The sequence below is a fragment of the Hippoglossus hippoglossus genome, chromosome 7 (genome assembly GCF_009819705.1).
Source record: "Hippoglossus hippoglossus isolate fHipHip1 chromosome 7, fHipHip1.pri, whole genome shotgun sequence".
Lineage (NCBI taxonomy): Eukaryota > Metazoa > Chordata > Actinopteri > Pleuronectiformes > Pleuronectidae > Hippoglossus > Hippoglossus hippoglossus.
The window spans coordinates 9,943,928-9,961,122 of NC_047157.1; positions in this window are offsets into that span (position 1 = coordinate 9,943,928).

Genomic DNA, 17,195 nt, shown 5'->3' on the forward strand with positions numbered 1-17,195 from the left:
CAAGACCCCCGCTTGCTTGTCAATCACTCCCCTTGGGCTATGGGTTGGAGGGAGACAAAAGACGCAGGAGAGAGAAAGAGAGGGAGGATAAAACAGGAAGGGGGGTGGACGTGAAAGTGGTTGGAAAACACAGGGATGTGATGTTGGAGGGAGCGGAGCATGTAGCGTAATCGCTGAGAGCGGGTCCACTGTCTTGAAGAGAGATGAATGAATGGGGTCAGGGACGCCCCTGAGAATAAAGAGAGAAAGTGAAAAAAGAGAGGGGCTTGATAGAGTGAGAGAAAGGGGGATAACAGAAGGTGGGATGGAGTGAATGCATGAGGTGGAAATGGACTGAGGGCAACAGCATCGAGGAATTAAGTAACAAAGAGAAAGAGGAGAAGGAACATGGAAATGAGGAAAGAAAAGTATGCAAGAGGAAGAGAAGAAGAGTAAGAGCCAGCAGGAGAGAGGAAGATAAAAAAAGAGGAGTGAGAGAGGGTGAGAGGAAGTGTAAATTGGTGGATAACCAGAAGGTGAGAGAGAGAGTTTAAAAAGGAGGAGAAGGAGAGAGGAGCATCGTTTAATGAGGACGACAGAGGAAGGGGAAGACGGAGGGATTGATGTGGAGCAGCAGAGAGGGGAGAATGAGGAGCGAGGTTACACTAAGAAGGGAGGAGGGAGACGGAGAACACAATTAAAGTACTACAGTGAATTCAGCTTGTCCAAGTTAAAGAACACAGACAAATGATGAGAGCTGCCGCGTGATGGCAAATGAAAGCTTAGAGACTGGTGTCTGTTTTTTTAAATCAAGCAATCAGTTGTTCTGTAACGTAGTTCCTTGTTTCTTTAATGATTTAAAAGGAGCGTTTCATGTTCGCCCAAGATCAGGACGAACTTCAGCTGCCAGTCACTAAACACTGTCTCTGAAGAAAATAAATAACGTTTACTTCTTCACCCAAAATTATTCTCACCACTTTCATACTTTTGATAAGTTAATTATCCTCTCAGCCACGTTATAAATCAAAAGACAGTTAATCACATGGAAAACATATTAAAATAATTTAACAATAGGATCCATATGATGTTAAAATCAATACTATCATGATAAACCTTAGAAACAATAATTTGTAATGCGAACACCGTGTCCGTGCAGTAGCGATTAGGGGGTGGAGCTGCAGTAGCGAGGTCCTGCTGATACACACGCTCGACCAATCGTAAGTCAGGTGTCAATCTCACCTGTTTTTATAGCATGAAGTACCAAATGAAAATCAAACTTACCGGAAAAGTAAACACTTAAACATACATCAGTGTAAGACCTACCAAAGACCTACCATTTTTGGGTTTGGGCCATGTCCCATCCACTAACACGGAGGAGATGGGGTTTATGACCTCTACTGCAGCCAGCCGCCAGCCACTTCCCTTTGGGGTAGCAGCAATGTCGTCCATCTTTATATACAGTCTATGGGAGGGACTCTCTTCAGGGTAATCATTGGTATATCCTGATGCACAAATACTGTTGTTCCAACTTCATCAGTAATGAGTTAATTATGAAATCAGAAAGTAAAAGCCTCTGACAGTTAGTTAAACATGCACATACGCCAGAACACATCTCTGTGTTCTTACTGTATTTCTTTGCTTATTATTATTTCTTGCTATAACGTATATATATGCGGCCCTTATGGGTCAACAAACACATGTATCTCCATCTCATTAAACAATAAGGCTGCAGTCGGATTGTCTCATTTGCTTGGGAAGGTTCCTAACTGAGTGAAATGACCTGGAAGTATCCCAGTGGCAGCCATGATAAGAGCTGGTCAAAATTGGCCTGCGGGCCACACCTCGCCAAAGCTTCCGATCCAACCCAGAGATTATTAATGAATTTTAAAAATATAAGGAGAAGAGAAATGTGTTTATTTGTAGGATATCTAGCATTTTTGTTTTCCTTTTGTGTTTCCCATACATTGATTGATTAGTGGTGGTCCACCACAATATTAACATTGACAGCCACATATTGATTTTGTATGTTTTTACTATTTTAAATGAATAAAATCTTATTGGATTGTAGAGCTGCATGATTGGCCCGGCTCCTCCTTGCCATGCTCCCTCTCTGTGAGCTCTGAATCGAGAATGATCGTGTGCAGGGAAGACATAGCTGCTTGTCAATATCGACTGCTTGTGCAAGTGTACAACATTAATGTTCTGTAATGTAATCTCTGTCTCTAATGCTGAATGTTTGCTGCCTCAATCCAGATGAGAATTGAAAAAAAATTTCCAGACTAAAAAAGGCGCATCCTGAGAAGACACACAGCCCAGAGGTTTGAGCACAGAGTGCCAAGACACTTACGAATACATACATGAAGAAGTCAAACAGGCCGACCAGTGGGATTAGCTATCCAATTAATTTGTGTGGAATATTTCCAGGCTCTAACTGGTGCTGTTGAGGCAGCTGCGACAGCAGGAGAGGGTCAGGATGAGAAGGCTGTAGCTAATGAAGAGAGAAATGTAGGAGAGGAGGAGGACAGCAGCCAACATGCTGCTGCGGGTGAGCTATAGGACAGATGCAACAGCTGACACCGGAGATAGAGCTGTATAACCTATACTGTACACTGTTCAGGTATTAAGCTGTCACAAAGTACACGGAAATTTAAATGTTTGCAGTAGAACATCTTTTATACGTTTTTATAAAAAAATGTATTTAACACATAAATGCGTAGCCTAGTGTAGTGCAGTCAAACTGTCTGTGTTTAGTTGTCAAGTACAGATACTTGACAATGGTTTGCAGACGGTTGTGCGTCTGATGTCTGCGTGTTGTCAGTTCGTCTATTGTATGTGCTAACTTTGTTGAATTGTCCGAAAAAAATCTGTTGTTTGAATAGGTTAAATGAATGGAACGGCTCATTTAGTAAGTTTTGTTACCACTGCAAAGTTATTATGTTACTACTACCAGCATCACCGACTTCAGGTGCAGAACTCGGCACCAGTTTGAATGTGCCAAACGAATGTCCTCATTATTCAAACATTATATCATCAGAGGTGAAGACTGCAATTAATCTTGCGAGCCTGGGCCGCTCTGTTTCGGGAGAGAGCAGTAAGGCTTCCGATTCTTTCACTCCTTCTATTGTTTAATGCTGTCTTAACTTCATGTAATTGGTCCAATAGTCCGAACCATACAAAAAAAATGTTCACCATGCAAATAAACCAACCCATGATTAAGGACATAGACCACATTTTTGGATTGGACAAAACTTTGGTCTGTTGGTCCAGACAAAACTGAAAAGCCCAAAGATCCGACCAGAAATGTAAGAGGCACCACCTTGTGGCACAACAGAAAGCGATAGTTCCTTAAATGTGGTCAATGCAGAAGCATGTGTTTGTATTTGCAGCCCAGCTGTGTGTGACCATTGTTCCAGAAAGTGGATTTTTCCGTTCTCCACATGTGTATGTGTTACTGCATGTGTTTGTGAACCACAGACGCTCGCTGAAGACTGTAGAGAGCAAAACACAAGATAAAAGAAATACTGACAATGCAGTACGGTGGGCTGTGAAACATTAATACCTCTGATCTCAACAAGCCGTACGTTTATCTCCCCTCTCCATGCGAGGCACAGAGAGACACAGCTAGCTGTGACGTCCGCTTCATCTAGGCCTGTGACACATTCATGTCAGCAGATTTAACACAGTGTTAAAGATTCTTTCAACGCAGCGGGGACATTAGCCGCGATGAAGCTAAGACGCTCTATTTTGAGATATTTTCTTCCTCCACAAGCCAAAGAGTTCCTTACTGACTCAGCAGGAAAGCTCCTAGGGGAGGAGGAGGATGCTGGGTAGGCTCGAGCAGTTAGGTAGGTGGTGAACTGCCGCTGGTTGAACCAGCCCACATTCCTTCTATAATAAATGTGGCCTATGACTCTGAATTTTCTCGATTTACATCTCAAGGCATCTAGCTGGGGCATCGATTCAGACAACATTCAGTTGTACTGTAATTCCGTTTTATGGAGAATGTTGTGCATGTTTAAAGAGCTTTCTCCCACTTTTTCAGTAGGCCCTGTCTCCCTACATTATATATTTGGTGATTTGATTATTATTTGAATTTTGATTATCGATTAGATTATGTAGATAATCTTTTTTGAGTTGTGTGTTGTATTCTTTTACAGCAAGTATGTGTTAACAGTTTATTTTGTTATGTTTGTGATGCTGCTCTGTTTGGTTGTTTACTTGTTTGCCAGGTATGTGGGGTCAGATCAGCAGCTCAATCAGGGAGAGTGACAACAGGTCTGTACCATAAGGTCTCTGAGAGAGGAGGGGCTGGGCAGACTCAAAGTGACAGGCAATGGGTGCAGTGTGCTGCATTGGATTACATTTAAGTCAATCTATTGCATTTATCTTCTGTGTATGTGCAGATAACTTGATTTGTGAAGTCAACATTTACCCAGAGTCCAAACTTAGTCTAGTCTTGAGTGTGGTTTCTATTTGTCTTTCTGTTCAGCTCACCTTACACTTACCAGCGCAGGTGGTAGGTTCCAGGCAGGTGAGGCTATAAAGCAAATATGCTGGTCAGCAGTGAAGGGGGGGAGGAGTTGGCAGCTTGTGGTGAGGCTGCAGATTTTTCTAAATTTGTGTTATTTTTCTTTCTCTAGTATGATTTAGTTTCATTGCATTTCCCAAGGATCTTTTTGTCTTTCTGTTTTAGAACCTTTTTGTTTTTTAATAAAGAATAAAAATTAAGGCAGCACTAAAAAACAATACTGTATTGTTGACATGATGGAATGACCGAACTGTGGTTGTTTCCATACTTGGTAGAAATAGGTACAAACTCTTCTCAACGTCAAACCTAATCCAATTAAGAAAGCAGCTGAAATGTTATTATCATGATGTTTGGAACAAAATACAATTAAATGTCATATATATATATAACTTTAAATGTATAATTTAAGCCTGAGTGGTATTGTGAGATCTGGAATTTGTTGTGCATTTGGTGGGTTGTCAGATTTGGTGCAAATAGCAATTTATTTATGGTAGCACATTTGGGATTGATTTGAAGGTTAAAAAAATATAGCATACTGCCATAATATCTAATATATTCTGCTTTGAATACTAATGTGGGTGAGATATGTTTAAAACAAAAAGTTAAATTACCTTGTTAAAAATTCAAAAAATTCTATTCCTTCTAACAGCAAATATGAAACAAATTCTCATTTAAGAAGTTCAATGGTTGGAGACAAACTTCTGCTTCTTCAATGGAGAAGTCTATTCCCACACTAGCTTAAGTTTTAACACTTAATTGGCCTCCAAACTAACATCACACGCCACAAACTGAGATTTCAGGTGAAGGTATACAGGGCTTTTTACTTTGACTAGGTTCCATCACCCCTGTACAGGACTCGAGGAGAGATCCAAGAGCAGACATTTCACACGTGCACAGAAGCAACATGAGCACAAAAAAAGGGCTGAACTCCAAATTAATTAACAATAAGTAACAAATTTCTGAATGGAGAAGGAATTATAGATTTCATGACGGTACATAAGTAATGCTGCCGAACAAAACTGAAGTAGAAAAGCAAAGTACAGCATCGTTCTTTATAAAGACAGTTTCTCTTTATACTGACAGTAGTTCAGTTTGCTAGCAGGGGATTTCTTGCTGTATCGATGCACTGCAGCGAGGGTGGAGCTGCACGACACTCAGACCTCCTATATGTTCTAATCACCATTTCAAAATTTTCCATGAACAAGCTCACATGGATTCAGTGGGAGCAGCCCTCCGCCTAAATTAATTTAGTAGGAGGATGAGGGCGAGACTGAAGGAAAGCTGCAGATATCACTGTGGCTGCTAGTGTGGAATAATCTCTCCACAGCAGAGAGTCAGCATTCTGCTCCATTCAACATGTGGGGCATTTTCTGAACCGTGGCCCTTCAATTAATTCCAAAAACAGTTGCAAATGTGCCTGTCAAGTGCAGCAGCGGTGTGACGTGCAGGAGATTGCTGGGGGTTTGACCATGACAAGGATGGAGGAGGGGAGGTTAGGTAGTGGAGGCAGGATCTGTGTTATTCAATAATTGAATAAATTGAGAAGTGAATTAAATTAAATTGTATAAATTAGGATTCTGGGTATATCTAATTGCTGTGAACTGTGGTTGCTTGCCCAAGGCGATGGCTCATGGCTGAGATGGGGGCTGGGCGGAGGTTTAAGCTACGATGCTTTACCCTTGGGAGAAATTATTCTGCAGGTTTTCTTCTTTTCTACACATCAAACAATCGCCTGTCATTCATTCATAACAGAGTAAATGAGGGTTAACAGAAAAATCCATCTCAAAAGACTTGCACTGTATCTCAAATGTTTGCGTCAGTGCCGTTGTGTGGAATACACACCCAGATGTTGTTTTAAAATAGAAAAAAAAATGACATATGCCGCTATAACGCAGCTTGGTAAAACAAAATGATTTCTGCTGTAAAAACCTTAAGGAGTCAAAGAGCAGGGTTTTGTAGATATGCCTATATTTTGCACTGATGTTTAACAATCACACAGGGAAAAACCCATCATAAAAGCAATTTCTGCACCCACTGGAACAGGAAATAGACCGGAATCCAATGCAGCTAAAAGGAGGACACGTTGTGATTTGAATAAGAGGCAGGGCCTGACTCGTCCGATTTATTTTTCAATCGCTCTCATTTCTTGATCATTTTTGCCATGTCAATCTCTGACAAACAAGACTAAATGACAAAAAAAACAACAATAATCTCACGCTCATGTGCAGATGCTTTAACCGCAGCAGATGGCAGGTGGAAGCAAAATGGATACGGAGAAAAGTAATATGGCACATGGTCGCAAGGTAAGTCCTGGGACAACCTCTCAGAGTGATGGCATATTTCTGAAGTGCTAAACTAAGCCCGGGGGATAATCGAGCAGCAGCCGGGGCGCATCTGCCAAAATAAGTCAATTGAGTTGAACAGAGAATTCGAACAAAAGAGAAGGCAGAGGTGCTGCTGCGGCTGAGTGAGGTCGGGGCCACAGGTGTGATGAGAGGGAGATACACCACAATAACGCTGAATAGAGAAGTCCTTTAACTCAAAGGAGAAGAAGTTGTGTGACCGATATCTTGCCTTTATATATATATATTTATATAGAGCCAAAAAGAAACCACATATCAAGCCAAACCTTTTGCACACATAGTAGAAATATAATCTGTGGAACAAAGCATTTTAATCCTTATTTTGGGTCAAAATCACATTTTTTATTTGATCAGATGTGGCTGATGAATAAATACATGCAGTTTTCATTTCCTGGTGACCTGCGAATGTGAAGTTGTGGCTCTCACTCATTTAAATAGGAGCCGTCTCTTGAACCTGAAACAACTGCTTGGAGGCTTTGCCAAGATGGCTGCCAAGTGGCGAGACCTGCCAATATGGACTTGGGTCTGACAGTATGTTCAGGATTGATTTTAAGCTATTATTGATTACCTTTAAGACACTGCATGGCCTGAGGCCTGATTATATTTTAGACCTTCTGATCCCATGTCGCGAGCGGAGGTCTCCTCAATGTTCCAGAGACCAAGGCAGAGAGCCTCTGGAACAACCTACCTGAGGAGATTAGGCTGGCAGAGTCAGTGTCATCTCTTAAGTCCACTCTGAAGGCCCTGTCCACACTAATATGGACATTTTGCTAATCAAATTTTTCCTCTGGCTTTGTGCCTCTTGTCCACATACAAGCGGCGTGTTAAGTCACTGAAACAAGGATTTTTACAAGTGGCCTCCAAAGTGCCTATTTTCAAAAACTCTGGTTTCTGTGTATCAGTCTGAAACTACTCACAATGTTTTTCTCTGTATTTGACAGATCATTGATAAAGACTTTATCTCCACGTACTGACTCGGCATGCTTGTTTGAGGAAGTCTATTTTTTTGGGGGGTCCTCGCTTTGACGGAGATATTTAGTAAAATGAAGGTTGTGTGAACAAGATATTTTTTTAAACACTGGGTAAAATATCTCTAAGAAACTGACTTCCACATTTACTGAACATTTCGGAGAACACAGCGGAATCAGGATTAAACCAAAGTATTTGGCAACTTTTCCAAGTATGATTTTTTAAAAATATGATTCAATACAGGATGATGATGACCTTTGAACTTTACAAAAGACAATAAATGTTTGTCTATTTAGGTCCGGTTCTGTTTATAGGGCAACATTACTCCACAAAACTGTTAACTGGGCCAGATTGTAACCTCTGTGACTTCGTCCTCAGGAGGAAATGTCGCTCCTGTTTCCGACATCAGAGCCAAAAAGAAACACATCAGAGAGTCACGGCTGGGCTTCTACAATATGCACAGTTTGACAAGCAGCACCCGATACTGAATGTTGAGATCATCTAATCCGAGAGATTCCATACGCGCCGGTGGAATTATCACTGCCAGAAAGGAAAACAGGCTTTTTCCTTCAAAGCTGACTTCAAAGCTGCACAGTGGTGGCTCTGAAAAGTGAAACGTCCCGTTTGGGTTTATTTAACTTTAATATCCATACAATGTATCATGTTCTGGTTTTAGAGGGCGGATGTGATAGAGTTTTAGTGTCACTGGGAATTTATTTTCTGGGACATAATCCTGACTAACTGCTGTTTAGTAGACACATTTTCAATCTTAACTTTAGATTTTCCACTGTATCACCAGTGACTATACAACGTACCAGATTGTCCTATTCCACTAAACTGGGATGATATACAGTGCAATTATTCATTAAGTGCTGAGGTATTTCTTTTTAGAAATCCTAATTTGTGATTTAGAGAAGTTCAGCGTCTATTGTGTGTGTGTGTGTGTGTGTGTGTGTGTGTGTGTGTGCATCTGTCTGGTTTGTATCAGTTAACTGGGTCCATCCCTTCCTCAGCGGAGATGGTCAGATTTAATCTGATAAACTCTCGCTGCAACAGCTGTCACCCAGACCCGGCCTGTCTATGACCCAATCTCCCTGCCTAACCCTCCATCTCTCTTCCTCCCTCTCTCTTCCTCTCCATCCCTGCTTAATGCCCCTCTGTCTCCGAATCTCTTCCCTGTATCCAGGCCTGTTTCAGTATGTCCGACATGTGAGTGTACTTAGAAAAATCACATATAAGCGTAGCCCCAGTGCGCGCACACACACACACACACACACACACACACACATACCATTAGGTCAGAGGAAAGGTCATGTACTGTCCATTATCCATCTCAGTCTCTAATCCAGCTGCTGAGGATCTGGCTTGATAAAGCCTTCTTTTCCACAAAGACAAACACACACTCACTGACCCGCTGCTCACACTCATTGTTTGATACATTTGTTGGGGGCAATTTATTTGATGATTTGACAGAGATTGAATTACTATCAGTGGGCTCTCTGGTATTTTGAGTCCTCCTGAAGAACACAACATTTGATACTGTACAGATTGAACCTTTGACCTTTTCATTATGGCAGAGTGTCGGTGGGTCAAACCTTCTTCTCCATTCTCCCAGTAAGCTTTACTTATCCCTGCTCTGGCTGTTATAAGATCGCAGCTGCACAAGTTAAATTCAGACTCTCCTGACTCATCTCTCTACCTCTCTTTCGCTCGCTCGTGACACAGACACACACAACAGGTTCAAACACTCATTCATCCCTCTGTTAGTTAACTCATCAATGTGAATATGGAGGACCGACTGAAACACGGTTGTAGCAGCTGAATTGACCAGGTTCTCAGGGATAACCAAGCAATAATGTTTTTCACACGTAGGACACATGTACTTAATGTTTTTATTTTGCGTTGAGGCAGCAATTCCCTGTATCCAAAGCAATTTTCTCCCAATTCAGAAAAATAAAGTAACCTCGAACCTTCTAATGAATGTAACACCGGCGAATATCCAGTCAATGAAAATTCCGCTGGAGAAGGACATATCGACACAATCTGTGTCATATCAGTCTGTGCATGATATGGTGTTTGTTTTCTCTGTGTTTTTACCTGTGTATTTGTATTTTGAGTAAGGTGAGCTGGGTTTACTGCAGCACACATCCAGATGTAAAAGCTACCTCGTGCAACCACAGTCCACTGGGCAGCTCCTTCGGTGAAGCTGGGATTTTCAAAATGTAAAAGTTCAGGTCTGACTTCTGGATATGAGGGAAAGTTATTCAAGGAAATATTGGAAATCAACAAGTGAGTCAATCTTAACCCGGCAGTTTGAGTAACAAGGTAGATTAAAACACTTGACTATAAATTAACACTGGGACAACCTGAGCATCACAGATGGTTGATGATTTCACTAGAGTAGTATTCTATCTGAGTGCCACCATTAAAGGCCTTACATTAGAGGTTTGGGGAAATATTTATCTTATGGCTGAATGGTTTTGTCTTAAATAGCTCTGAATAGCAGAGGACCACCGAGGATAGTTTTCCATTTCACTGCTTTTGCATTGATGTGAATTCCTATATTAACTCTAAAATAGTGTTTAGCCTGGAAGTGCATTTCATTAAGATATGAAACGGCATTTAACCTAATTTTGCATAAGTTCACCTGGATACTACAAAATCTGTCAGTGTCCCAATTCATCTTCAAGTTGTCCATTCAAGTTCTTATATTATGCACATCTAAGCTTTGTGCCAGCCCTCACACACACACACACACACACACACACACACACACACACACACACACACACACACACACACACACACACACACACACACGCGTTAACATGCAAGCTGGCACACACAGATATGCTAATACGCTCCTTTTCTCTATCTCTTTTTCCATCACACACGCACACACAAACACACTCCTATCAAAGTGCATATCCAGCATTAGTGATTGGGAAGGAACAGCAGGGAGTCAAGGGAGTGTGTGAGTGTGTAATGAACCCCCATTGAGCTGAAAGCACTCCACAGTTTGTGTGTGTGTGTTTGTGTGTGTGTGAAGGGAGGAGGTTGCTGATACTGGCATGAAACATGGAATACAGTACAGTTCGCGCCAATCAGACACACACACCCACTTGGCTCAGTTTAACGGCCACTTTACGTTTTGTCTGAGCCCACATCTCATTTACCAAAGTAAAACACACACGTAGAAGAGGTGCGGACACGGGGCTGCACATTACAGCTGCCTCATTCAGGGATGAGCATCACAGGAGAATGTGGTTAATAAAAAAAACCCACATCATTCTAAATGGGATTTTAACCACTACGAAAATTCAGGTCGTGGTCTGTAATAGACATGGAGAAAAAGACTACACCCGACAGCCCACATCAGTGGGGATTTAATAATGGCTTTCATTTTTGTCCATGGTCCTATTAGTTTCCAAGTAATCCCATGTGTTGGTGTTAACAGGCATGCAAAAATATTTTCACTGTTAAATTTGACACTGAGCTGATCAAAAAGCACTTCACTCCTGTAAAAAAAAAAGAATCAGAGAGGACTTTGAGATACAGGGACGTCGCTCCAGGATTTAATTTAGAAGATGGAATTCGGTGACAAACAGTAATTGGAGCTGTAATTATTGCTGATGAAAATGTATCCACATACCTACGGATAAAATCATTAACCAGGACAGGTGATGTTGAAATTGTCATGACTCTCTGGACTTTCTGGAGTATTTTAGCTTTCATTATGGACTCTAAGTTTATGACTTTTCCTGTTTTCCCTGTGTTTAGGTTTGGGTTCAGTTGTTTCATGGGTTCAGAGTTCCGTGTAGACTGTTTTATTTTGTTTTACTTTCTACTCCTCGTGTATCTCTGCCTTAACTTCCTGTCTTTGTCCTGTTTCCCGCCCCTGTGATCGTCTGCACCTGATCCTCATGTGTTTCACCTGTGTCCTATTACCCCCCCCCCCCCCCCCCCCCCCCCTTGTCTTGGTCAGCCCGTCGTCTGATGTGGTTACCTTTCACCCTTTCGTCTTACGTTGTTATTGTTCACATCATCCACCTTCAGATCCTTCACTTGTGAGTTTTTCTTGTTTCTAGTGTTTTGATTTTCTTTTTCGTGGATTTGGAATTTTTTTTTAATGTAAGAACTTTACCTTTGATAAATTACACTTTTAATTAGTTTACTTTGCTCCTGCCTTGCTTCTGCATTTTTGGGTCCACCTGCTCCTTAAACCCCGACAGAAATCACTCTTTAACTCTTCAACCCTTTAACCCTTTAATTCTCAACCCCTTGAGAATTAAATCTACTCTCAAAGCTTAAGCACTAAAGCAAGAGAAACGAGAGACTTAGAAAGCAAAATTTTAACTTATTTCACTGTGGCTACTTAATGAAATAAACTAGGATTATTGCTCTGCGGTTGCATGTCTCCACTGCAGCTTTCACCCTAACCCTTGAACCTTAACCACTCACATCTAATCAGATAAGGCAGACTCAAGGTGTCATGTTTAAGAGCTCAAAAATGTGTTTTGTTCGGACATCGTGAACTTTGACTTCAAACCACCTAAATCTAATCAGTAAATCCGTTAGTCAAAGTGATCACTTGTATCAAATTTATGCAGGATTCCTTGAAGGTGTCCCTGAAATAATGCATTTTTAAAAAAGGTCACAGCGACTTGATCCCCAAAATCAATTCATCCTTGACTCCAACTCGTGTTCACAAGAATGGGACTGACGAAAAGGCAGAACGACGGACCAGCCGAAACATAATGCCTCTGGCCACAGGTTGTCAAAGGCGCGGAGGAATAAAAAAGTTTCCTAACACAACTCGGCATCAGTCGGCTGGCAGCTCGTACATGCTCTGGTGACAGATGCTGCTGAAATATCACCGGCTAGAGTGACGTGATCTGCGAGACCTCTCACAAATGTCAAATGTCTCTGATTAGGATGGGTCTTCAAGTCTCACTTACTCAGGACAGTAAACGGGACGCTAATCTTCAAACAGCAGAGACCCTGCCAAACATCTGACTGTCTAGTTCCACTTGAATCTGGCTTGAATAAATCCTGTCTGTTAATAGACTTCTGCACTTCCACAGAGAAAAACAGCGAAACCTCATTTAAAAAGAATTGATTATTGAAAATAAATCAATGAAAATGTTAATAAACAATTCAGCTGTTAATAAAAATAATCTGTGTTGATCAAATCAAGTCTGTCAACTGGAGGGGCAGAGAGCCCCCTTATGAAGCTACATTTAAATTCGCTAGATCTGGATTTTTTTGTGGATCTGCACCAAACTGCAAACACACTAAAATATCAGTCTCCTAAACAGGTCAGATTTTTTTTCGTCAAGATCCATGAATTATTCTTTGAGAAATCAATGAAAATATTGAAGAACATAAAGCTCGCAATGTTAAAGAAAGTGAAAAAAAAATCCTACATCTTCCCCCTGATGTGGATCAGCTCCAAAATTCAACATGTTTTTCCCTGACCCAAACGTCCTTACACTAAATCTTGTGGTAATCCGTCCAGTATTTTTTGCATAATCCTGCTAATTTACAGGCATACAGACAAAAAGAACACATAACCTTTTGGCGGTGGTAATAATCTACTTAAAATCTCAGCAGTCGATTTTTGTTTTAGCTATGGTTTATTGATTTCTCTACCCACTGTTTCACACATTTGTTGCTGACACACCAAGCTAATCTCGAAAAACCCCACACTGCCTCAAATCCCTTTTTCTTGAACAAAGGAAAAACTGCAGCCCAACATGCACATATGTCCTGTGCCAATGTGAAAGGAAAATAGCAAGTGGCTAATCTAATATAAATTACTAATGTAATCCGAAGACGAAAACCAGGAGACCAAACATGATGACAGTCAAAAATAACGATAAACAAAACTAATTAGCCAGAAACTCATGAATCATGTTATATGCTTGGACAGCAAAGAAAGAACCCTCTCTTACATATGGAGATGGCCTCAGAGGTGGTTAGCACCACTTTATTCTTACATATAAGAAATAAAAGATGTGGAGCAGGGAACAAATGAGTCCACTTTCCATCCTTTTTTTTAGGAAAACGAATTTCTGCAGCCGAGCCTCTGTCATCTGTCTGAGCGGGTGTGACGATAAGATGATAATCTATGGATCCTGCTGAATGCACTTATGGTAAGTAGCTGGGTTCTGTTGTGAGGCTGAAATGTAAATGTGGAAATGTAAATGCACTGGGTTGCTTCGCAGTCTAAAGACACCTAAGAATACAAGATGAGCTGTTCCCTCTGTTCAGCTGAGTACCCCCCTCTGTTCAGCTCTAATGCACGTCTCAAGGCCTCGCCATGTTCTTGGATTCAGTGATTATGTTAAAAGAGATGAGGTTATTCCATCTATATCCCTTTTAAGGTTGATGTTCCACCATATAAAGCCCACTGCTATTAGCTTCAATTAGACTGTCACCTTAATGATTGAAATATGTATGTAAATTATCTACTACAATAGGTATAATAGCCTGTCTACTGCAACACTTTGGGTTTCCACTATAGCAGAAGGACAGGTTTGAAACGTGGTGGATAATAGCCCACTCAGTTCCTTTGACCTGTACATGACTGTGAGCCCCATTCGATCATTGACAAAAAGACATGAAACATTATATCTTTTGTATTTTAAGTTTGTGTCACAACAGCTAAAAAGCTGGCCCTCTGTATGTGGACACGGGGGATTTAAATAAAAGTGAGAACTTCTTAGCATCAGAAATTATGCAGTATGTGAATTGACGCAATACCCACTGCAACCAGACTTTATTCTGAAGCAGCGTCTATAGATGTCTACTCAACTAAAGTCTAACTTTTTACTCCATACAAGCAGGAGTACAGGGAAATACTCAGAGAGCTCAAAGAGGAGCTGCCGGTAAGCCAGTTTCTCCATCTTCTATTATTCAGTAAGGGTTTTGTTACTTTCTAACTTTACTTTATTTTTAACTAAAACCATAGACTATAGACTCTAAATGAAGAATAACAATGTGTTGCCACTTGATCGGGGGCGTGAAGCCGTGGTAGTGAGGTCCCGCCAGTACATGTGCTCAACCAATCGTGATTCAGCCTCAGCTGTCAATCGTGACCTTCCATCCCTTTTTTATAGTTTCAGATAAATAATTAAAACTAAACGTTTTAAAAAAACGAGCATTTGGGCAAACATCAGTCTGATAACAACTTAAAATGACCAAATCCATCTTTTGACTTTGACTTTTTACTCCCATCTGCTAACATGGATGAGGCAGGAATAATGAGTGATACTGCAGCCAGCCACCAGGTTGCGATGTAGATGCTTTTCACCCTCAGGGAGCAGTCATGTTGCCCATCTTATATACAGTCTATGGGCTGGACAATTGAATGATTTAATATTCAGTATTAATATTCTGAGACTAATCTTTAATGTTGCACCTTTCACAATAAACATGCACATCTACACCAGTGTTAAATGTGTAGTGGGTTGTTGTGAGGGGATGAGTTCGGGCTGCATGATGTGCAAACTGTCTACTTGTGTCAAAATGCTTTTATTAGTGTAGTTGACAGTTGGAGGGAAAAAATGACTATGTCTGTTTGGACCTGCAGCAGTTTACGAAACTGTTGTGATTCTGGACAGTCAGCTTCCACAGCTTCCTACCTCAAAGCCCCTACCTCCAAATATGGAGTGACGTGAGCAGTATGTGGATTCTACTTTATTCAATCTGTCCCTGCCTGGGAGCTAACGTTTTTAACTAGCTGTCTGCAGATATCAAGCTAATGTCTTCTCAACACAAACAGTGCAGGTGATTTATTGAGCAGAATTTCAGTTTCCCCTGTTTGTGCTCAAAGTGCAAATTAAAGCGGATGTCTGCAGCTAACAGTCCCCTTATTATATTTTTAAATGTGCATAATAATGAAGCCTTTGCAAGTGGTGCACAAGTACCAAACAGCCATAAAAATAGTACCGATAAGCTAACAAATGATTTGACTATTTATTCTATAATGTGAACTTTATACAACATTGACATCTATCTGGTTTTTAATCAGATCATAATGAATCAAAATGAATCCATTCTGAATCTAATCAGAATTTCTTTACGCCGAAGTGCTCAACCAAAGTGTAACTGAATCTGACAGAGTTTAGACTTCTTAATGTTGTACGAGTCTGTTCACACCAATAAATAAAGACTGACAACGCATTTCCACTTCCTTCAACTGTACAAAAATGAAGCTAAAATATCTTCGATATGAGTTCTGCCATGTTGCCCTTTTGACGTCATTTGGTAGTGTCTGTGCAGTAGGGATCTTGGTGTAGAACTGTGAATTGAGAGTCACTCTCAGCTGTCAATCCTGAACTTTCACCATTTTTATAGCATCATTAGCTTTAATTAATTATTTTAAAACCAAACATTTGGTCCAGTTCCCATCTATTAACAAGGAGGAGGCAGGGTTGACTACACGGTGGTATTTGGCTGCAGCATAGGTCACCAGGGGGCGATCAGGGTGATTTGGCTCCACTTTAGAGGAGCTGTCATGTTGTCCATCTTTATAGTTTATGGTTCACACCCACAACATTTCACACAGTAATCACCTAATTTCAGTGGAAGTGCTGCGATCAATCAATGTTTTCAGAGAAGAGCCAGTGAATCAATGCTGAGCTTCCATGCAGGATTCATATGAGGTGAGTTTACATGACGGAGCATTTTCAAATCATTGTGAGACTGTGGAGCTTTAAGGGACCGTGAACCAGAAGCTGTCATTTTAAATATTTTGTGCCAAACTGTCCATTTTTCTCAAACTGAAAACTTGCTTAGATGTATTTGTATACATTTTTCATCATAAGGCTTTGTAACGAACATTACAGTCTCAGTGAGTTGATAGCATGGCTATAGTCTGTAAACCTTACAGTTCTTACAATTTTTTAGGCACCAGATTTCCTGTAATCCTGTAATCCCATTACATAAAATGAGTAAATTCCTAATTCCGTCCAGTTAAAAGGTTCCGAAATTCAGTTGTATTAAATACTGATGCAGTGTAGTCTGAATACCGCCTACTGCTTTTCATCTAACTGTCTGAGTCAAACTACTTTATTAAAGTGCAGTTACCTTTTCTCTCTGTGCGTTAATGTAATCCTATTGCAGGTAATGAGGAGCCTAACTTTCCAATACAGTGTTGTAATAAGACACAGAGCTTACTCCTGGCTTCCATATTGATCCAATTTGGGGCGATTTCCATCTGAGCTCTGGCTCCCGACCGACTCGCCTGGTGCCAAACTGAGTGGGTGATCGAGGAACCGGAGCCAGAGCTGCACAGAGCTATGCTGATCTGAATGCGAATGCAGTTTGACTCACGTCCAGGCAGAAGCAGA